The following is a 22,929-nucleotide window of genomic DNA, read 5'->3' as shown; positions in this document are numbered from 1 at the left end:
TGGTGGATGCCCTTCCCCGATGATGCTTCAGTGTCCCAGGTCGACTTCAGACTGCTGTGCTGATAGCCAGAATTTCAAGTCAGTGGATCTTAGCTTGCCAGACTCCATGAGGGTGGGATCTGCTGAGCTAGATCACTTGGCTTCCTGACTTCAGCACCCTTTCCAGGGGAGTGAATGGTTTTGTCTCACTGGTGTTCCAGGTGCCACTGGAGTACGAAAAAAAAAAAAAAAAAAAAAAAAAAAGTTGTTTTCTGACCAAACAGCTGCCCAGTTTTGTGCTTGAAACGCAGTGCCCTGATGGCATAGGCATCCAAGGTAATCTCCCGGACTGCAGGTTGCTAAGACTGTGGGAAAAGCGTAGTATCTGGGCTGGAGTGCATTGTTCCTCATGTCACAGTACCTCACAGCTTCCCTTGGTTAGGGGAGGGATTCCTGACCCCCTGTGGTTCTGGGGTGAGGTGACTCCCCACCCTGCTTCGGTTTGCCCTCCATGGGCTGCACCCACTGTCTAATCAGTCCCAGTGAGATGAGCTGGGTACCTCAGTTAGAAATGCAGAAATCTTCTATGTTGATCTCGTTAGGAACTGCACACTAGAATTGTTCCTATTTGGCCATCTTACTAGTCACTTCTTCTATAATACAGTTTTTAGAAATTCTTTCTTATTTAAACTTGCATATATTCTAAACATTTCATTCCTAGATATTTATGCTCACACGAAGATTTATGGACAATTTTTTATAGCTTTATCTGTAAAGCACCAAATTGGAAACATTCCAAATATCCATCAATAGAAAATTAATAAACGAATTTAATACCTATACAAAATACTATTTAGACATTTTTTAAAGTGTTGATTAACACCAAACTGTGAATAAATCTGAAAACAAAAATATGTTAGTAAAATAAACCCCACGAAGTGAGTACATAATGTGAGATTCCACTTATATAAAATGCTTAAAAAAAGAAAAAGAAACTATAATGACAGAAAGGAAATTAATTGTTGCAGAAAGGAGAGGTGGTAGGACTCTATGAATTACAAAAGAAGATACTCTTGGGGCTGGTGGGTATACTTATCAATTTAATTGCAATGCTTATTTGAGTGGCTTATATGCATATCAATTCAACAAATTAAAGACTTTCTGCACTGATTATTGTATGTCAATTAAACTTCAACAAAAATATTAGAATGTATCAACCAGCATGTTAAATATTACTAGAAGGAAGCACTTTTCAAAGGATTAATATAAGTGATTATGAGTTAAAATTGCTATATCATTAATTAATATATAAATGATGACTATAGTAAATCCTAACATTAAATAAGTTATTATTATTATACTGTATATTCTTTCATATGATTATGTTTTATTTTTGTTTATGTTTTGGCTCTTTGAAATCTGTTAGCAAACTAGATATGGGAAATTTGCTAACCATTTTTAAAATGGCTTCATAATTCTGGAGTCAGTAAATAAATGGGGTATAAATACAAACCATATAGGATTTTTAAAATATACTGTCATGTTCACTTTGGCAGCACTTATATTAAAATTGGAACAATACAGAGAAAACTAGCATGGTTGCTGCACAAAGATGACACACACATCTGTGAAGCATTCCATATTTTTACTGGAATAGCCAGTTTAGAGAGAAACATAACTGACCTGATGGAGCTGAAAAACACAACATGAGACATTCACAGTGCAATCACGTGTATCAGTAGCAGAATAGATGAAGTGGATAAAAGAATCTCAGAGCTTGAAGACTATCTTTTTGAAATAAGATGGACAGACAAGAATGGAGAAAAAATAATGAAAAGGAATGAGCAAAACCTCTAAGAAATATGGGACTATGTAAAAAGACTGAACCTACAACTGATTGGGCTGCTTAAAGAGACAGGGAGGACAGAACCAAGTTGGAAAACATACTTCAGGATATCATCCAAGAGAACTTCCCCAACCTAGCAAGACAGGCCAAGATTCAAATTCAGGAAATCTAGGGAGCCCCAGTAAGATACTTCACAAGAAGATCAATGCCAAGACATATAATTATCAGATCCTCCAAGGCTGAAATGAAAGAAAAAATATTACAGGCATCCAGAGAGAAAGGCTGGGTCACCTACAAAGTGAAATCAATCAGACCTCTCAGTGTAAACCTTACAAGACAGACGCAATTTGGGGCCAATATTCAACATTCTTAGAGAAAAGAATTTCCAACCCAGAATTTCATATCCCGCCCAACTAAGTTTCATAAGCGAAGGAGAAAATAAAATTATTTTCAGACAAGCAAATGATGAGGAAATAAGTCACCACTAGGCTTGCCTTGCTAGAGATCCTGAAGGAAGCACTAAATATGAAAAGGAAAAAACTGTTACTAGCCACTACAAAAACATACTGAAGTACACAGACCATTGACACTATGAAGCAACCACATAAATAAGTCTGCAAGATAACCAGCTTTGGTTACAATGACAAGATCAAACTCACACATAGCAATATTAACATTAACTGTAAATGAGCTAAATGTCCCAATTAAAAGGCATAGAATGGTAAGCTGGATGGAGTCAAAACCTGTTGGTATGCTGTCTTCAAGAGACCCATCTCACGTGCAAAGACACACATAGGCTCAAAATGAAGGGATTGAGAAAAATTTACCAAGCAAATGGAAAACAGAAAAAAGCAGGGGTTGCAAACCTACTTTCTGACAAAACAAATTTTAAACCAACAAAGGTCAGAAAAGACAAAGAAAGTCCCTATATAATGGTAAAGGAGTCAATTCAACAAGAAGAGCTAACTATTCCTAAAAATATATACACCCAATAAAGGAGAACCTAGATTTATAAAGCAAGTTCTTAGAGACCTACAAAGAGATGTAGACTCCCACATAACTATAGTGGGAGACTTTAATGTCACACTGACCATGTTAGACAACATCAAAACAGAAAATAAACAAAAATACTTAGGACCTGAACTTAGCTCTGGATCAAGCAGATCTGCTCGATATATACAGAACTCTTCACCCCACAAACAACAGGATATACATTCTTCTCATTGTCATATATACTTACTCTAAAATTGATCACATAATATGAGGTGAAACACTCTTCAGCAAATGAAGAAGAGCTGAAATCATAACAGTCTCTCAGATCACAGCACAATCAAATTAGAACTCAAGACTAAAAAATTCACTTAGAACCACAAAACTACATGGAAATTGAGTAAGCTGTTGCTGAATGACTTGTGGGTAAATAATGAAATTAAGGCAAAAATCAAGAAGTTCTTTGACACTAATGAGAACAAAGAGACAATATGTCAGAATATCTGCAATGGAGCTAAAGTAGTGTTATGAGGAAAATTTGTAGCACTGAACACTTACATCAAAAAGCTAGGAAGATCTCATATTAACAACCTAACATCACAACTAAAAGAACTAGAAAACCAAGAACAAACAAACCCAAAGAAGGCGGAATATAAACAATAACCAAGATCAGAGGGGAACTGAAAGATAAAGACATGAAAATTCCTTCAACAAATCAATGAATCCAAGAGGTTTTCTTTTTTTTTGTTGTTGGAAACAAACAAACAAACAAACAATAAAATAGACTACTAGCTAGACTAATAAAGAAGAAAAGAGAGAATAATCAAGTAGACACAATCAGAAAATGATAAGGGGGATATCACCAATGACCCCAGAGTAAAGCAAACAACCATCAGAGAATACTATAAACAGCTGTACGCACATAAATTAGAAAATCTAGAAGAAATTGATAAATTCCTGAATATATACACCCTCCCAAGACTGAACCAGGAATAAATTGAAACCCTGAGTAGACCAATAATAGGTTCTGAAACTGACTCAAGTCAGTAATAGGTAGTCTACCAACCAAAAAAGCCTAGGACCAGATGGATTTACAACTGAATTCTACCAGAGGTACAAAGAAAACCTGGTACCATTTCTACTGAAGCTATTCCATAAAGTTGAAAAGGAGGGACTCCTCCATAACTAATTTTATGAGGCCAGCATCATCCTGATACAAGAAACCTGACCATGATACACCAAGAGTAGGAAACGTCATGCTAATATCCCAGATTAACGTTGATGCAAATATCTTTAATAAATACTGGCAAACCAAATCCAGCAGCACATCAAAAAGCTTATCTATCACATTCAAGTTGGTTTCATCCCTGGGGTGCAAGGGTGGTTTAACATATTAAAATAAATAAATATAATTCATCATATAAACAGAGCTAAAGACAAAAACCAGATGATTTTCTCAATAAATGCAGAAAAGGCCCTTGATAAAATTCAGCATCCCTTTATCTTAAAAATTCTCAATAAACTAGGTTTGAAAGGAATATATCTCAAGATAATAAGAACCACATATAACAAACCCACATCAAATATCATACTTAATGGGCAAAAACTGGAAGCATTCCCCTTGAAAACCATCAAAGGACAAAGATGCATCCTCTCACCAATCGTATTCAAAATAGTATTGGAAGTTTTGACCCGGGCCATCAGACAAGAGAAAGAAAAAAAAGAGTATTCAAATAGGGAGAAAGAATGTCAAATTATCTTTATTTGCAGATGGCCCTATATTAAGAAAATTCCTTTGTCTCAGCTAAAAAGCTTCTTAAGCTAATAAGAAATTTAAGCAAGTCTCAGGATACAAAATCAATATACAAAAATCACCAGCATTCCAATACACCAACAATAGGCAAGCAGAGAGCCAAATCAGGAATAAACTATGATACACAATTGTTACAAAAGGAATAAAATATCTAGGAAAAAGGCTAATAAGGGCAGTGAAGGACCTTTTCAAGAATTACAAACTATTGCCCAAGGAAATCAAAGAAGACACAAACAAATGGAAAAATGTTCCATGCTCATGAATGGGAAGAATCAATATTGTGAAAATGGCCATACTGCCCAAAGTAATTTATAGGTTCAATGCTGTTCCCATTGAACTACCATTGACGTCCTTCACAGAAGTGGAAGAAACTATTACAAAATTCATATGGAGTAAAAAAGGAGCCTGAATAGCCAAGACAATCCTAAGCAAAAAGAATAAAGCTGGAGGCATCACGCTACTTGATTTCAAACTATACTACAAGGCTACCATAACCAAAACAGGATGGTACAAAAAGAGACACATACACAAATGGAACAGAATAGAGACTTCAGAAATAAAACCACACACCTATAACCATCTGATCATCAAAAAACCTGAAAAAAACAATCACTGAGGAAAAGATTAGCTATTTAATAAATGATGCTGGGAAAACTGGCTAGCCATATGCAGCAAATTGAAATTAGACCCCTTCCTTATACTTTATGCAAAAATTAACTCAAGAGGCATTAAAGACTTAATTGTAAAACTGGTTTTTATAAACCCTAGAAAAAAATCTAGGCAATACCATTCAAGACACTGGCACAAGCAAAGATTTCATAATGAAAATGCCAAAAGCAATTTCAAAAGCAAAATTTGACAAATGGGATATAAGTAACTAAAGAGCTTCTGCACAGCAAAAGAAAGTATCATCAGAGTGAACAGGCAGCCTACACAATGGGAGAATATTTTTGCAATCTATCCATCTGACAAGGCTTTAATATGGAAAGTCTACAAGAAACTTAAGCAAACTTACAAGGAAAAGCAAACAACTCCTTTAAAAAGTGGGCAAAGAACATGAAGAGACACTTCTCAAAGGAAGACATACATGTGGTCAATAAACATGAAAAAAAATCTCAACATCACTGATCATTAGAGAAATGGAAATCAAAACCACAATAAGATACCATCTCATGCCAGTCATAATGGCAATTATTGAAAAGTCAAGAAAGAACAAAAGCTGGTGAGACTGTGGGGAAAAAGGAACACTTTTACACAGTTGGTGGGAATGTAAATTATTTCAACCATTGTGGAAGACAGTGTGGCAATTCCTCAAAAATCTAGAGTTAGATATATTATTTGACCCAGCAATCTCATTATTGAGTATATACCCAAAGGAATATAAATTATTCTATTATAAAGATACATGCACACATTTATTTATTGCAGCACTATTCACAATAACAAAGATATAGAATCGACACAAATGCCCATCAATTATAGACTGAATAAAGATAATGTGATACACCATGGAATACAAGGGAACAAAATCCATAAAAGGGAACAAAATCATGTCCTTCGGAAGGACATGGACAAAGCTAGAAGCTGTCATCCTCAGCAAACTTTTGCAGGAACAGAAAGTCAAACGCTAATGTTCTCACTGAAAAGTGGGAGCTGAACAGTGAGAACACATGGACACACAGTGGGGAAAGCAACACATATTGGTGCCTGTCAGGGGAGTTGTGCGGGGAGGAAGCTCATCAGGAAGAATAGCTAATCGATTCTGGGCTTATTACTTAGGTAGTGGGATGATCTGTGCAGCAAATCACCATGGCATACATTCACCTATGTAACAAACCACATATCCTGTACATGTACTCCGCAACTTAAAATGAAAGTGAAAGGAAAAAAAAGAAAATGTAACCAAATTAAATTTAAATTAAATCATTTAAATTAAATAAAAATGATTTAGTTACACCATTTGATTAAAAGATTGAATCAAATAAGATCTAGTATTTGACGGCACAGTATGGTGACTACTGACAATGATAATTTATTATGCATTTTAAAATAACTAAAGCATTATAATTGGTTTCTTTGTAACACAAAGAAAGGATAAATGTCTGAGGTAATGAATACCCCATTTACCCTGCTGTGATTATTATGCATTGCATGCCTCCATCAAAAGATCTCATGTACCCCATAAATGTACACACCTAACATGTACCCACAAAAATTAAAAGTAAAACTTATTTAAAAAGACAAAAAATAATGCCTATTCCCCTGTCTTTTGTATATTTAAATAAGTGACATACAATAAATATAAATAATGAACACAGGCTTTACTTAGCTTAGTTACCTTATTATTACCTTAGCCTTATTAATAGCAAAATATTTTATAAACTTGAGGTAAATATCATTGATAAAGTTCTAATCAGCTGCCCATAAGATATTTAGGACATTTTTCTAAATACAAAAATTTAAATTTCCATGCTTTTGATGGAGGATTTACATTGGAAAATTTTAAATTGCATCAGAAAAGGCAGAGAAAATTGAATTATTATTTCCAGGAAGATAGAGTAAGCTTTGCATTTAAATAAGAAGTATATGATTAATGCCAGATTCCTATGACAATTCACGACTATATTATTGGATATTTTGATTCTACATGGCTTGATTAAAAAATAATCTTAATGGAACATTAAATGAGGAGTAGAGAGACAATCTGTAATCAGAATCAAATTATTCTCTGATCTAATTCATCCCACAGATTCTTAGAATAGTTTATTCCTCACAGTATATTTACTGATACATTGCTGCTTAAAAAATAACTTTATTTAATAACAAATTGGTTATATATGACTACAAATAACAAGAATGTCTTTTTCAGATATCAAATATAAATTTCTGAAACAGTGACTGATAATGCAAAACAAAGGGAAATTAGTGTTTAATGGAATATGGAGGGTCAGGTGTGGATAAAATATTTCAAAAAAAAGAAGAGTACCTTAACATTGTAATAGAAATGCAAATGTTTAATCACTCTTTATTCCACCAGGAGAAATGCACTTAAAGTAATGTAATACTAACCAAAACTTATTTGAAAAAAGAATCAAAAGCAAAGATGCCAGGGAGAATTTATATTAAGTTGCAAAAAAGTAAAGTCCGGGTTAGATAGAAAAGCAATTCTCTCATTGCACATGATAGAAATAACAGACTATTTAGACTATCTTTTTTTCTCACGAAAGAACACTCAATAAATTGAGATAAGAGCATTTTCTCCTATTTCCATTTTAGACATTATATAATTTTTTCGTTTCTCATGCCTAGTTTTGTTAAGTAAGCACTGTCCTGTGACCAGCAATCATTCTGTCAAAGGATAGTAATTTCTTTTGCTGTACTTTTGTTTAGTTTAACACATACACCCACCCCTTATTTTTTAACTTGTATATTGGATTACTGATTAATTGTTGAGGCACTGTTTGGACAATTAAAAATTAGAGACTCCTTTTGGTATAAAGATTTTTATAAATTGATTTGGTTTAATATTGATTATCATGAAATAGGTAATAGAGCATTTGTCCAAGATAATTACATATACATATAGAAGATTCACGCCCTTTTCAGTTTTTTCTCGCTTTGTATTTTTAACTTGTTTCTCAAGGATTTTGTCTGCAAACATACTGTCGTTTGTTACTTGTGAGGCGAACATTTTTAACATTAAAATTTGTCATTGGTGATTACTGTAATCCTAAATTTGATGTGAAAAATATTCCTCCTACATTGCTGCTACTATATTGGTCAAAAATAATTATATAAATTTGTAATAGAACAGACCTTGTTGATTTTCAGAAGAATAACAAACATTAGCATAGAGGGAAAAAAGTTATATACAAAGTTACCTACCTAGAGAAATAACCCTTTAATGATATTATAAAATTTATTTTAGTTCTGAAATGTGTTGATCACATTCACATGAGGAAAAACATCATGTTTTACATTTATTTTAGATATTTACATAAAAATAAGGCTCATAAATAAATCTATATTGACAAAGAAGGACAATGTTTGAGCTGTACCGAGAATGACAAATGTGATGAATCAAGGGCAACTAACTGTGAAAGTTAAGTTCAAAAGGAACTGACTTGATGAATAGCAATTTTACCACAGGCCACAAAGTGCATGAGGTCATTGTCTGCAGGATTTTCTGAATAGTCTGTGTTCATCCAGAATAATACAGGAAGGATAGAAGTTGTGTGAGATGAGACAGAAGAGATCACCTACAGCCTCAAAATATATTAATGCTCTTTTTGCACCTCTAACCATCTTTTAGAGATGCTTAAGCTGATGCTTTTTTGATAAACTGCTTAGTCAAAAAAAAATCCTGAGAATGTGCTAAAAAACTACAATTGAACTTTTATTGTCGATAAATCGAAAACTTTCATCATTTAATGCACAACACTACACTGAGTGATGGTGGAGTTAACGATTAAACAAATGCCTGATTATGTAATTATGGTCAAGAATATGATATGCTTTAGTTATGAAGTGCTTTTATTGGAAACAATTTGTCCACTCACCTTCAGATCTCAGTATAAAAGTGGATTCTCAGAGTGGTCTCCCTAAATGCACAGAGTAAAATAGGTTCAACTACCATAGGTGTTTGCAAATCTCAATACACGATTTGGAAATTATTCATCACTTTAGTGATATGTCTCTGTTGTTCACTAGACAATATGCTGTATGATAGTAGGCAACATATTTGCTTTGTTCAATACTGTGCCCCAGAGTAATTTGGGGGGTACACATTAGACATTCTGTGCATACTTGCTACATACATATATGAATCAATTGATTTTACAAGTGAAAAACTGGAAGAACCACCTGTATAATATAGATCCTACATAAATGCAATGTGCTATAATTATGAAGTAGCATATGGTCATTCATATTTCATTAACATGAGAGGTAGAGAGATTTCTCAAAAAGCAGAAAACCAAGAATCACAGGATTGGGTTTATATAAGAAATGCCACTAAATTTTCTGGGTCTAGGCATATGTACTCATAAAATTATGGTGAAAATTCATTGAGAAAATAAATGTAAAATGTTCTATAACACACTGTATTTTATATATTTGATGAGTCAGATATTAGTAATAAAATTGTGGCAACATAACACTTGGCCTTCTGCATAGGTGACCATGCTACATGTGTTTTTCTTCCTGGCAGTCACCTTCCATACAAGACTACAATCTCTCCCCGTTCTACTCAGAAATGTGAATGTGACCCTTGTTGGCAATGAAAGGTAGAAACGCATGAATCAAGTGCAAATGTCTTTTCTCTTCTGCTGTGATGTATGGAAATAGTCCAGATGGAAGCTGATTTGTCATTTTAGTCCTACAAATTAGATGACATTAAGCAGAGCAACCACTGACCCATAATTAAAATAAAATGGGAAAATGAAATAAAGGTCTGTTTTAATAAGTTTCTATGATTTTTAGAATGTTTTCTATGACTGCGTGACATGACCTAATCCGACAGATTTAACAACCCTCTTTCTTAGTTAGAAGCACTGAAAATTTGATGGCAAGATTACATAAAGAAAGAATGATTGCTATCGTGTCCCAAAATATGATCCAGAAACTTATATCAGAAGAGCAGTGTTGAGAGTAAATATTTTAAAGTTTTCAAGCAAGCAAGCTTTTTTTTTTTTATCTTTGAAAGGTGCCATTAGAGTTTTAAAATGTTTTAAAATAGGCAATCTTAAGATTTACACTATAAACAACTGGTGGGAAATAAACTAGAAAAACCAACCTAGCACAGGGCAAGAGTCTAGAAGTAGTGAACACAATGTTTAGGTGCTAGTTAGTGCCTGAGAGGATCCTGTGATCATGTGATTCCCATTTTTCTGCTTTTTGAAAAATTTCTCCACCACTCACATGAATGAAATATGAATGACTGAGCCATAGGAATCCCCTACCACCCAAGAAAAATGTAGACATCTGAAATGAGAGAAAATGTACTCCGGCATTTGATGAGCTGCCAGACCTCATGATCACTGTCCAGTACTAGTGTGATGAAGCACTGGAGGCAGGTGTATGGTAAGGCACTGCTAGGCTGAGGGTCTCTAAGACAATCTCTAGCTCCAGCCTAGGTATCAGATGACTGCTGCCCTATACTTGACTCTAGGTAAACAAATAGAAGAACCACCAATGTTGCCAATGCACAGAACCATGAGAAGTAATTAATTGTTATTTAAGCCACTATTGTGTTATGAAATGTATTAGCCTACTTGGACTGCCATAACAAAATATCACAGTCTGGCTTAAATGTCAGAAATTTATTTTCTTACAGTTCTGGGGTCTATACATCTAAATCAAGGTAAGGTTAGGGTTGGTCTCTGGTAAGGTCTCTCTTCCTAGTTTGCAGATGGCCCTTCTAGCAGTAGCTTCACATGCTCTTTCCTCTGAGTGTGCACAGAGATAGAGAGAGAAGGGTATTTTCTTTCATTTCTTGTAACGTCATCAACCCTATTCTCACAATAATGACGTCATTTAACAATTATCGCTTTCTTATAGGCTCTATCTTCAAATAAAATCCCCTGGGAGATAGGGATTTTCAACATCTGAATTTTGACACAATTCAGCCCATCACATGTAACAAAGGCTAACTGAAACAATATATATTTTTGAATTCTTTTAATGTCCCATTAGTCAATTTATTTATTTCTGGAGCAATATTGTATTGTTAGTTTACAGCTTTTATAATGACATCTATTTGCCTGGAGCAGGGGCTCTCGCCAGTAATCCCATCACTTTGGGAGGCCAAGGCGGGTGGATCACCTGAGGTCAGTAGTTCAAGACCAGCCTGACCAACATGGTGAAACACCATCTCTACAAAAAATATAAAATTAGCCAGGCATGGTGACACATGCCTGTAATCCCAGCTACTCAGGAGGCTGAGGCAGGAGAAGTGCTTGAACCCAGGAGGTGGAGGTTGCGGTGAACCAAGATTGCGCCATTGCACTCCAGCCTGGTAACAAAGGGAGACTCTGTCTCAAAAAAAAAAAAAAAAAAAAAAAAAAAAGACATCTGTTAACAAAACTTCCTGCTTTTATTATATTTTCTCTTTTTTTGACATTGATTTATTCATAAATATGTTTTAGTTTCCAAACACATTTTCCCTGGTTTCTCTTTATTTTTGCTTAATTGGATTGTGGTTATAGGCTTCTATTTTTAAAATAAAATGCTTTCTTTTAGCTTTGTTAATATATACTGACAAAAAATGATATATATTTAAGTATACAAGGTGATGATTTGATATACATATGCATTGTGAAATTTTTATATACCTGTTATATTTATGCAAATAAAAAGACACAATCTTTTTAAATGACTCTGTTTTTGATATTTGACTGTTGGATAGATTCAAGGCCTAAATTCCCCCTTTCTGTTTTTGTGCTATTTCTGGAAAAGCAGACAGAGTCCACAGGCACCTTTCTTTGATGAATTGGAAAGATCAAACAACACAAACCCAAGCTCCCATGCAAAAACCCTCTCCCGGCTCCTCCACCTTAAACACTCAATCAAAAAGTCCCATTATGAGAGTAATAAATCTTTTTATACCCTGGTGTATTTGTGGTATAATCAGTCTCCACATCCATATCAGTTTTGGGTTGGGGGGACGGATCCCATAGAGAACCAGAAAACAATTGGTGTGTGAACAGGATAGTCTAGGTAATGACTACAACCTGTGGCCCTTTCTGCCGTGGTTCACTGATTGGCTCTGCTCTCTGCTGGACAGTATGCACTTTGAGCTGTTGCCAGCTGACTTCCATGTGCTTTGAGCTTTACTTCTTAGCACAATATATGTTACTTCTGTCAAGGTTCTGCTGCATATTTAACTGGTATTATTTGAAAATTTTGGTAGCTGATGCTCGAGAATACCAGTATGGGATTAGGGATCTTCCTTAACATGGCACTGATTGTATGTCTCAGTCCATACCTATCTATGTGTCAAATTAATCATTTATCTTGATCTAACCATAAGCTTTGATTGAATCTAGACATCAATAAAACATTGACTCACATTCTACTGAGTGCTTGGGAAAACACCTATATACTGTACAATTTATGAACCCATTAGGTGGCTGCTTAAATAACTATAGTCACCATTTTAAGGGTAATTTCTGAAATGCTGATGTCAATACTCTTAATATCAGATAGGTCTCTAGGAATCCAAATGCTGCTACAGCCACCTGTACTTCTATCGCAACAGAGATTCTGATCCTCAAACTTATGGAGGAAAACATCCAAGGAACATTGGCACAGATCTTGGGAAAAGTTGTCTTGAATCCTTTACAGTGCCTTATCTTTCATCCACCCTCTTCCTTAAAAAGCCAGAGGGCACCATCACTCTATTGGACAAGGATAAAATGGTTGGACTGTGAGTCTGATAAATGCTGTGGTTTGTCAACATACCAAAGAGCATTCAAACCTGGCTTTTGTCTAGCACCTCTAAAGCCAATAATTCAATAAGTACTTTGTGGAGTCTCTCAACTGTGATGACAACAATTTGGGAACTTCTGGAGGGAGAAACTTATAAATATTAGGAGTGTAGGGAAGGAGCCTGAGAACATGGGGACTAATGGACAAACACACAAAATGAGCTACCATCAGCACAAAAAGCAAGACAGATGCCTAGATACATAATGATAAACCAGAAACTGAGACAGAGGCCCACAGTCTGATATAAATGGAAATAAATTTACTTAAAGAATTTACCCAATAGAAATATTAAAAGGGTGCTATGTGGCACTTATATCTCTACATCATAGGTTCTAAATTAATTTTAAAATCTGCTGAAATATACCTATTGACAAGTATTCATGGCCTTAACTAATATAGGTGACAAAATTGCTATTATGCATGGATATCGTACTAAATTCACTAAATTTAAACAAAGTACCTCCTATTTTCTTAAGGAAGTTACCAGGCATAAAACAGAAAACTAACAGATATGTATCAACTTAACCATGAGAAATGTTGCTTTGCCAAAATTTCCCATGGCCGTAGTATTCATTGCCCTTAAAATATCCTATAGTGGCCCTTTGACTCAAGTAAATAATTGAAATAAAATTATGTCTTTGGCACTTAAAATTAACTTGACAAATACAACACTATGGATCTTCTACTATTTTAATTAAAAGAGTTGATAAAGCCTAATATAAATTAAAATGTGGGCTTCAGTGTTTGAAATTTACTTTATAGCCCTATGTAGAAAAGGATGATTATTTTTACTATTTTACTGTTAAATAGCCCAATTTAATCTGTTCTTAAAACTGAAAATAATGAGAGACATCTTGTAGTGGCAGTGGATGACCATGAACTCAAAGTGGCTCTACCCATTAAAGTCCACACATATAATATTACTGAAATCATTGATTCCATCCAATCAGCAACTAGTAAATTCTTTGTAGTACTAGATTTGATTAGCATGCTCTGCTCAGTGCCTAGTTAGGTGAACATGTTCTGTTTAGTGCTTATTTCAGCTGCAGTGCCTTCACCTTTGAAGGGATATACACTTTCCTGGCTACTGATGGGGTGATACAATAGCCTTTCCATCTTTTACAGTGTTTGTAGGAAGCATCTTAGTTGTATCTGGCTTTCTCCAGGAGCACAGGTCTGACATTACGTTGATGGTATCTCCTCCAAGGAGAGTTATTTGTCACATACACATGCAGGACGTAAAAGTAATCACAAAGGAGTTTACAAAAAGTAGGGATGGAAATAGGTTACAACTCTGCATTTACAACAAGGTCCCACCACTTCAGTTACATTTCTGAAAATTGTTTGGTTTGCTAAAAACTGTTCAATCTCTGACACTTTTAGAAAAAATAATAATAAAATAAAACTATTGATCTTCTCAGCACTAAGAATGTTGAAACAATCTTGACTTCTTTTAAGGCTCTGAGGGTTCTGGAGGCAATATATTCCTATTTTAAAATTTTACTTAGTCTAATTTATGTTATAACTCACAAATCATCCCACTCTGAATGGGATTCTCTGCAACAAGAGGTTCTAAAAACTGCCCAACTTGAAATTCAACAAGCAGTCTCACGAGTATCCCCTAAAGATTTCTATAAAGGACAACTTATCTGTTCTTAGTCTATTGCCAGATGAAATCACTCTGAAGAAAATCACCTTCTCACAGAACAACTGGCCAGATGTACAACCCCTAAAATCAACTTGATGATGAGAACTGAAATTCATGTACTCTTCTGATAGTAGAATCACCAAGTACACAATGAATACCTCTGGGTTCTGCTGCTACCCATCCCCTAACCAGAACATCAATTTTTAATTTATATATTAAGAAGATGTGCTATTAGAAATATTTACATTTATACATTTTAAAAGATTTAGACTTTTAAGGGTAATTTGAATTATTATTTTCTAGTAAAAATTTTATGTAAAGTCTATATTGTCAGATATAAATGTGCTACCTCAGCTAGTTCCAGTTATTATGTATTTGGCTAGATCATCTTTTATTCCGAAAATTTGTCCTTTCTTTGTAGGTATGTTTACTTAAAAAAATATAGATAAATTGAACAGTTTAATGCAGTTTTATAATCTTTGTCTTTTTCTAGGTCTTTTTAAGTAATTACTAATTATTATATTTACTGAACTACTGTTATTTCTTAAATATCTTGTATAATTTCTGTTTACACCACCCCTTAATGTGTTTTTTCCATTTTCTTACTTTTTGATTTAAACTTTTTCCTTATTTTCTCTAATAATTTGTAACTTAAACATGTCATTTCTATTTCCCTAATATTATATGGCAAATTTTTACTGTGGAACTAACCTATCAATGTTAGGGCCACTATTAGCATATGATTTGTCATCTAATTCAGGGCATTGTTGAAAGTATGAGTTATATTTGTGTTTATAGTGAGATGTGCAGTTTATTTACATAATTATACATTTAAAATATCCTGGGAAACCAGAAGGTATGTCAACCAAGTAATTGTTAAAATTGACATCTCTTTCCTCATGCTAAATAAATAATGATTTTTTAAAATTATGTCTTTGCTTCTATCAACCTACAACTTTATCAATTATATTCTTTATCACTACTTTTTGTATCTCAAATTTTATGTTTGAAGTAATTTTTCTTCATCATAAAATCATCTGTTAGATCTTTCATTAGAAAATATCTTTCATAGAAAACATTTGTTGGTAGAAAGTATTTTTATTCCACTATCATTCTTGAAAGATATATTGACTGTGCGTTAGAATTCTAAGCTAATTATTTTCTCTTGGTACTCTGCAGACATTCATTTATTCTTTGACTTCCAGTCATTATTTATCTCTTCTCTGGTTGCTGTTAAGGTCTTTTTTATTAACTCTAGTTTTACTAAGATGCATTGAAGTGAAATTTATATTTTATGCATTATGATTTGAATTTGGGGCTTCTTAAATCTGTGTGTCAACACTTGCCATAAATTTTACCATTACCTCTGAAGTTATGACATATTTACACATTTATTTATATTTTTATTTCCAGAACTTCAATTAGATGTAGCTCATACTACCTTACTCGTCCTACCATGTCTTTTTATTGCTTTATTTTTTACACGCTTACTACTTTAATATGTCTTCCCCGAATTTTCTTGTTATATATTTCACTTTATTAACTGCTTTTCAGTCTTGTCTGCTAAGTAAGCAATGTTGTTTTATGTAAATTACCATTGTAAATTTCTAGTGGTTATATATCTCTTTCAACTGAGTATATTGACTAGATCATCCTCCGCCCATGCAAAGCTGGCCCAAAACACAGAAAAATAACATTAAAGTTGACCTGATTACAAATATCATATAAATATTGCATTCTCACTAATTTTTTCTTTCCCTTTATACCTTCTGAGTGATCAAACTGGATGCTCATGAAAACTTTATCATTTTTGTCTGACTTTGTATCTAGAATCAATTTGGTTCAATGTAGCTTCTAACCACCAGGATATGCAGGCATAAAAAGTGAGTCACAGAAAATATATTTTCATAGGAAACTTATGATTAAAGAAGAGAAATGGCGTTTTCATGGAAACCCACAGCATGTGGAATCATAAAATGATTTCCATGTAAGAACAGATAATATCCAGGCACACTGGCCACAGTGTTCTTCTTTCAACATTCCCCATGCATGCAGGGCACATCTTTAAAATATTTGCTTGACATCTCCTTTACCTCTCTCAAAGATTTGCACAAATCTCATCTTCTCTATATGTCATTATGCCCGCAATACTGCACCATGAGACATTACCATGGGAACCACTCATAAACCATATTCTACTTTTAAAAAAATGTAACATTTACCATATACGCATATATATTTGTATATGTAGATGAAATAAGCCATCTCTTTTTTTTTCTTTTTTTTACTTTTAAAGATTTTATTTAGAGCAGTTAAGCTCATGCCACAATAGAGCAGAAAGTAAAGAGAATTACAGTAGTCTCTCATTATCTGTGGTTTGACTTTTCAGTTTCAGTTACTTTCATGGTCCAAAAATATTAAATGTAAAATTCCAGAAATAAACAATTCATGAGCTTAATATTGCACATCATATTGAGTAGCATGATGAAATCTCATGCTGTCCCACTCTGGCCTGCCCAGGGACCAGGGCCATGAATCATCCCACCCATTAGTCACTTAGTAGGTCTCTTGGTTATCAGACTCATTGCCATAGAATTGTAGTGCTTATGTTTATGTAACCTTTATCTTATTTTACTTAATAATAGCCCCAAATTACAAAGGCAGTGATGCTGGGATATTTTTGTCTGTCATATTTTATTAGCAGTTGATGTGGTTTGGCTGTGTCCCCACCCAAATAACATCTTGAATTCCCATGTGTTGGGGAAGGGACCCAGCAGGAGGTAACTGAATCATGGGGATGAGTCTTTCTCGTGCTGTTCTCATGATAGTGAATAAGTATCATGAGGTCTGCTGGTTTTAAAAATGGGAGCTAAGCTGCACAAGCTCTCTTTGCCTGCTGCCGTCCACCAAAGATGTGACTTGCTCCTCCTTGCCTTCCACCATGGTTGTGAGGCCTCCCCAGTCATGTAGAATGGAACTGTAAGTCCTATGCACCTCTTTCTTTTGTAAAAATTTCCCCATCCCTGGTACGTCTTTTTTTTTTGAAATGGAATTTTGCTCTTGTTGCCCAGGCTGGAGTGCAATGGCACAATCTTGGCTCACTGCAACCTCCGCCACCCAGATTCAAGTGATTCTCCCGCCTTAGCCTCCCAAGCAGCTGGGATTACAGGCACATTCCACCACCTTGAGTAATTTTGTATTTTCACTAGAGAGGGGGTTTCTCCATTTTGCTCAGGCTGGTTGAGAACTCCCGACCTCAGGTGATCCACCCGCCTCGGCCTCCCAAAGTGCTGCGATTACAGGCATGAGCCACCATGCCCGGCCCCAGGTATGTCTTTATCAGTAGCATGAAAACTGACTAATACAGTAGTATTGTTAATTTCTTAATATACCTAATTAATACAATAAAGTGTCTTTATTGTAGATAGGTATATATGTATAGGAAAAACACATAATACTCAGTTGACCCTTGAGCAATACAGATTTGAACTAAGCGAGTCCACTTTCATACAGATTTTCTTTCACCACTGTCACCCCACATGCAGCAAGACCAACCCCTCCTTTTCCTCCTCCTCCTCAGCCTACTCATTGTGAAGGCAATGTTGATAAAGACTTTTATGATGATCTGCTTCCACTTAATAAATAGTAAAACATATTTTCTCTTCCTTAAGACTTTGAATAATATTTTCTTTTTTCTAGCTTACTTTATTGTAAGAATACAGTATATAATACATATAACAGACAAATATGTGTCAATTGACTATTTCGTGTTATTCATAAGGCTCTGGTCAACAGTAGGCTATTAGTAGTTAAGTTTTTGAAGTGACAAAAGTTATATGCAGATATTTTATTGCATGGGGGACTGGCACCCCAAACCCTTATACTGTTCAGGAGTCAACTAAAAATACAAAGTTTGGTACTATCTGTAGTGGTTTCAGGCATCCACTGGAAGTCTTAGAACTTCTACCCTGTAGATAAGATGTGACTAGCGTACTGTATGCCCACTGCTCACACTCATGCATTTTCTCCTCTATTATCTACATCCCCTATCAAAATTATACCTTTGCTACAATTGGTGAACCTACATCAGCACCTCATAATTTTGTGAAGGATGTAAAGTCTGTGTCTAAATTTCATTATTTTGCACATGGATACCTAGAAGCTCCAGCACCATTTGTTGGAAATACTGTATTTCCTCCATTGTATGGCCTTTACTCCTTTGCCCAAGGTAATTTGATTTATGATAAATTGTATTTATTTGGGTTTATTCCTGGGCTTTCTATTCTAGTCTTTCTATTTATTTTCTATTTTGTTGATCTAGTTGTTTATTCTATCACCAACATAGTTTAGCCTCTATGACATTTTGCAATTGACTGTACTTTTTTAGTTATAATCTGTCTGCCCTATCCAGAATATGAAATACACAAAGATGGAGACCTTCAGATACTTTATTTGATTTTTCTTCTATCTTTTTTTCTATTTTTCTTTTCTAATTACTCTAGTGTACCCCAAATGACGACTTCAGTTCCTGTACATAATAGTTTCTTAGTACAGATTTGTAGAGTGAATCCAATAATTAGGCTCCATTAAAATGTCCAACGTTATATAACAATATTTTTAATCAGAAGATTGTATTTGCTTTTACATAGACTACATGTTTACAATTCTATTTGCATGATATGTTCTGAGCTTCTAGATTTTTCTGATGTATAGCCTATTTGAACAAACTGTTGTTTAAAAGTTTGTGTCAAAATATTTGAAGGTGTACGCTTGATTTTAAACTTTGAATACAGCACAACTTTGAGTTGCTCACATTTTTAAGAGGTGCACAAGTTTCCCTGACATCACTTAGCAACTATCTGCAGCAGTTGTGCCTTAACACTCTCAGTTTCACATGGTAACATAGAAGAGCAACAAACACTAGTTTTGTTCCTTCCAAGAGGGTTACCAAAATACATTTTAGAAATAGTTGTGTTTCACTGTTCACTGGTTGGTCAAACTGTGCTGCAGGACAGAATATAAAATGAGTGTAGCCAAGATTAACAAGCAGATGAATGCCACCCAGGGAAGAGACCTACATGATTTGGGGTCAATGAGAACTGAAAATATGTACACTAGGCTCAAGTGGTGTGGTACAGCTCTTTATTTACAGCAAAAGAAGAAAAAGAGTGCAAGACTTTGTTTCCCCATGGCCAGAGGATCCACTCCGTAGACAATGTGGGCAGGGTGGCTGCAAACACCTCACTCTGTACTGCAGTAAAGGGACCATGACCTCTCCCCCATGGGGTCTGAAATACAGAAAGCTGGGGGCGTGCCAGAGGATCACTGAGGCTTGTGCCTAAGCAGAATATTTAAGGAGCATATATCAAGTCAAAACAGGGAAAAGTATTTTCTCGCTGGAAATATGACAAGCCCAGCCCAGGCTGGGAGGGTTGTCTATCTCCCAATAAGAAATATTCCAGGCCCAAGGCCACACTTAAGCAGCCATGCAGGCAGCAAGGAGTTGCATATGCTGCCTTTGTCAACCTCTTTGAACTTAACTTTCTAACCTTTAAGCTATCATTTAATTTTGTACCTCACATCTTTAGCTGTGGCGAGCTTGCCACACAGCATGTTGGACTGTTTCAGGAGAGTCATGACCAAGATTTATTTACTGCAGCAGCAACTAACAAACATCCATCCTTTAGAACTGGGTTGTAAGAAAGAATAAATTATTGTTTATTTGGTAATATCTTAAGTGTATTTAGGGGTGCCTAATAATATGTGTGATGGAAGACTGATTATATTACCATTAATTATAAAATTACATTACAGTTAACATATTATAAATCTAAGTAGTTAAGTAGGATGTTTGAATTCTAATAAACCGGTGAATAGGACCATTACCTATATACAATATTCAAGTTTTAAAAATTTGTGTTGCAGAGCAGATTTATAAAAGTTTTCAAAACTGTTTGTTTATATAGTGTTCAAAACCAGGATAACTAAACATTAAAAGGACTTTACTTTTAAAAAAATTGACATATTTTACTTGTGATAGCCCAAGTGATCATTTATATTCAGTTCATAAGATAATTACTTCAAAGAGCTACAAGGTATCAAAATTCTTATTTAGAACGACATGTATTTTATTGTTGATAAAAAAAACTTCTGTTGTAATCAATAGATAAGATATATAACTAATTATTTTATAATTTTATTTAATCCTATAACTCTAAATCATCATTTGATTAGAGAGCTGAAAAGACATTCAGCCTACAGAGGTTAATTATATTCATTTATGTCACTGAGCATAGCATATTATCTAATTTTATATGCAAATGGTATGTAATAGCATGAATTACATGTTAAGTTTCAGATATAGAACAATAATGAAACCCTTGCCACCTTGCAATTTATACAGGAAAATTATAGTGATATTGATTTTATTGATCTTTTGAACAAACAAAATGTATAGAGATAGTCCTCTAGGTCAGAAAAACGCCTTGTTTAAAAAATTATCCCAGGAAAAATTAGCATAAAGTCATTTTAAAATGTTCAAAAGACACTAGCATACTCACAAAAGTAGTTATTTTAATTGCTAAAAGTATTCACATATGGAAAATTGTTTCTACCATTTGCATAAAACATGCATGATATGTTTACTCTCCAAAAGAGGTTGGGAAATTTTAACAAAAAGCAGCATACCTGCTGAGTATGTATCTGCTGAGGGGCCTATATGTTTTAAAAGCTTAAGTAAAATTCAATGCATTTAATCGGAATTGTTTTAAGATTTATGTTTGGGTGGGGGCATTTTTAAATGAACTTACATGGTTCTTAAATATTATTCATTCAAAGAATTTATTGAAAAAACTGAATATTGATGAATAATTGAGCTTATCTTAAAGTACTTTAATCGACATAATCTAGCAAACAAATGAGCTCATGTTTCAGAGATCATTTGTGTATAGAGAACAAACATCATTATATTTTTTCAGTACATATTTATGTTTTCTCAAAAAATTAATATACCAGAATAGTTTTTAAGATATATATGGAGATATACATATATACACATACACACATATATATATACATACACTTATAAAAATATTGGTTATAGTTCTTCAAAATCAGTAGTTATTTGGGATAACAACTCCATATAGAACATTTTCTTGAGGGAAAACATTGTTATTGATAACTTCATAAAAAATTGTGTTTTGATTTGACTCACATCATTCTTTTGTTGAGAAGTTTTCCAGGTTAGCTTGAAGTCTAATCATGTATTCAGATTATCCTCAGTGGTTCTCATCATTGTCTGCATAGAACAATCACCTGAGGCTTTATATAATACAGGTCCCTGGGTCCCATCTGTAGGGATATTGATTTAATTGGACTGGATTGCATCCAGCACACTCAGGTTTTTAAGACTTCAAGGTAATACCAGAATGCAGCCTAAGGAGAGAATCACTGATCTAAGGATTGATTTTTGTAAATACTAGACATATTCAAGATAATCAAACTTTCAAACTTAATACATTTTTATCTCCATTGTTTCCACACAGCTCCATCAATATTTTAAAACCAATCAGCCAATAGTTAGATATATTTAACACACATTTTCCTCACCAAAGTATATAATTAAAAATCAAATAGTTGATGATATGATTATGTATTTGTTCATTCTTTATAAAAATATAAGTAATTAAACAAGTTGGAATTTTTATGAATATACTTTTATATCTGAATTAAAATCACTTCCCGTGAAATTCTGTAGTGTTTGGTGAGGTGAGGCATTTCCCAATGGGAGGCTCTCTTGTGTTTCATTATTATTAGGAACTTGTGTGAAAGTAAGTGTAACATCCACTCAGTATGTAATGCTTCCTATAAAAGAACTGTAAGAGCCCCCAAATTAGTGTTCTATTAAGGTATTGTTTCAATGATGGTAATTATCACTGATGGTAATGTGACTGCTTCCTAGGAGCTAAAGTAAACAGTCTTACTTTGAAGAATGTAATACAGAGCATAATGACTCATATAAATGAAATAGCCTTATAATCTTGTCAGATGACCTCTAACACCTTGTGGGACTATTAGAAACTATGTTAACTTGGATCTCATCCTATTTACATAACGAGTTTTTTTTTTTTTTTCTTTTTTTTTTTTTGAGATGGAGTCTTGCTCTGT

The 22,929-nt window shown here is 34.2% G+C and overlaps 1 non-coding gene across 1 annotated transcript; it reads left to right on the top strand.

Moving 5' to 3' along the window:
- The first annotated feature begins 1,521 nt into the window (after positions 1-1,521).
- Positions 1,522-1,626, top strand: LOC115894691. Its single transcript, XR_004054822.1, has one exon. It is a non-coding gene; the product is annotated as a U6 spliceosomal RNA (small nuclear RNA).
- The last annotated feature ends 21,303 nt before the right edge of the window (positions 1,627-22,929 follow it).

Source organism: Rhinopithecus roxellana, chromosome 18, assembly GCF_007565055.1.
Source record: "Rhinopithecus roxellana isolate Shanxi Qingling chromosome 18, ASM756505v1, whole genome shotgun sequence".
NCBI classification, from domain to species: domain Eukaryota; kingdom Metazoa; phylum Chordata; class Mammalia; order Primates; family Cercopithecidae; genus Rhinopithecus; species Rhinopithecus roxellana.
This window is presented reverse-complemented; position numbering and strand designations above follow the sequence as displayed.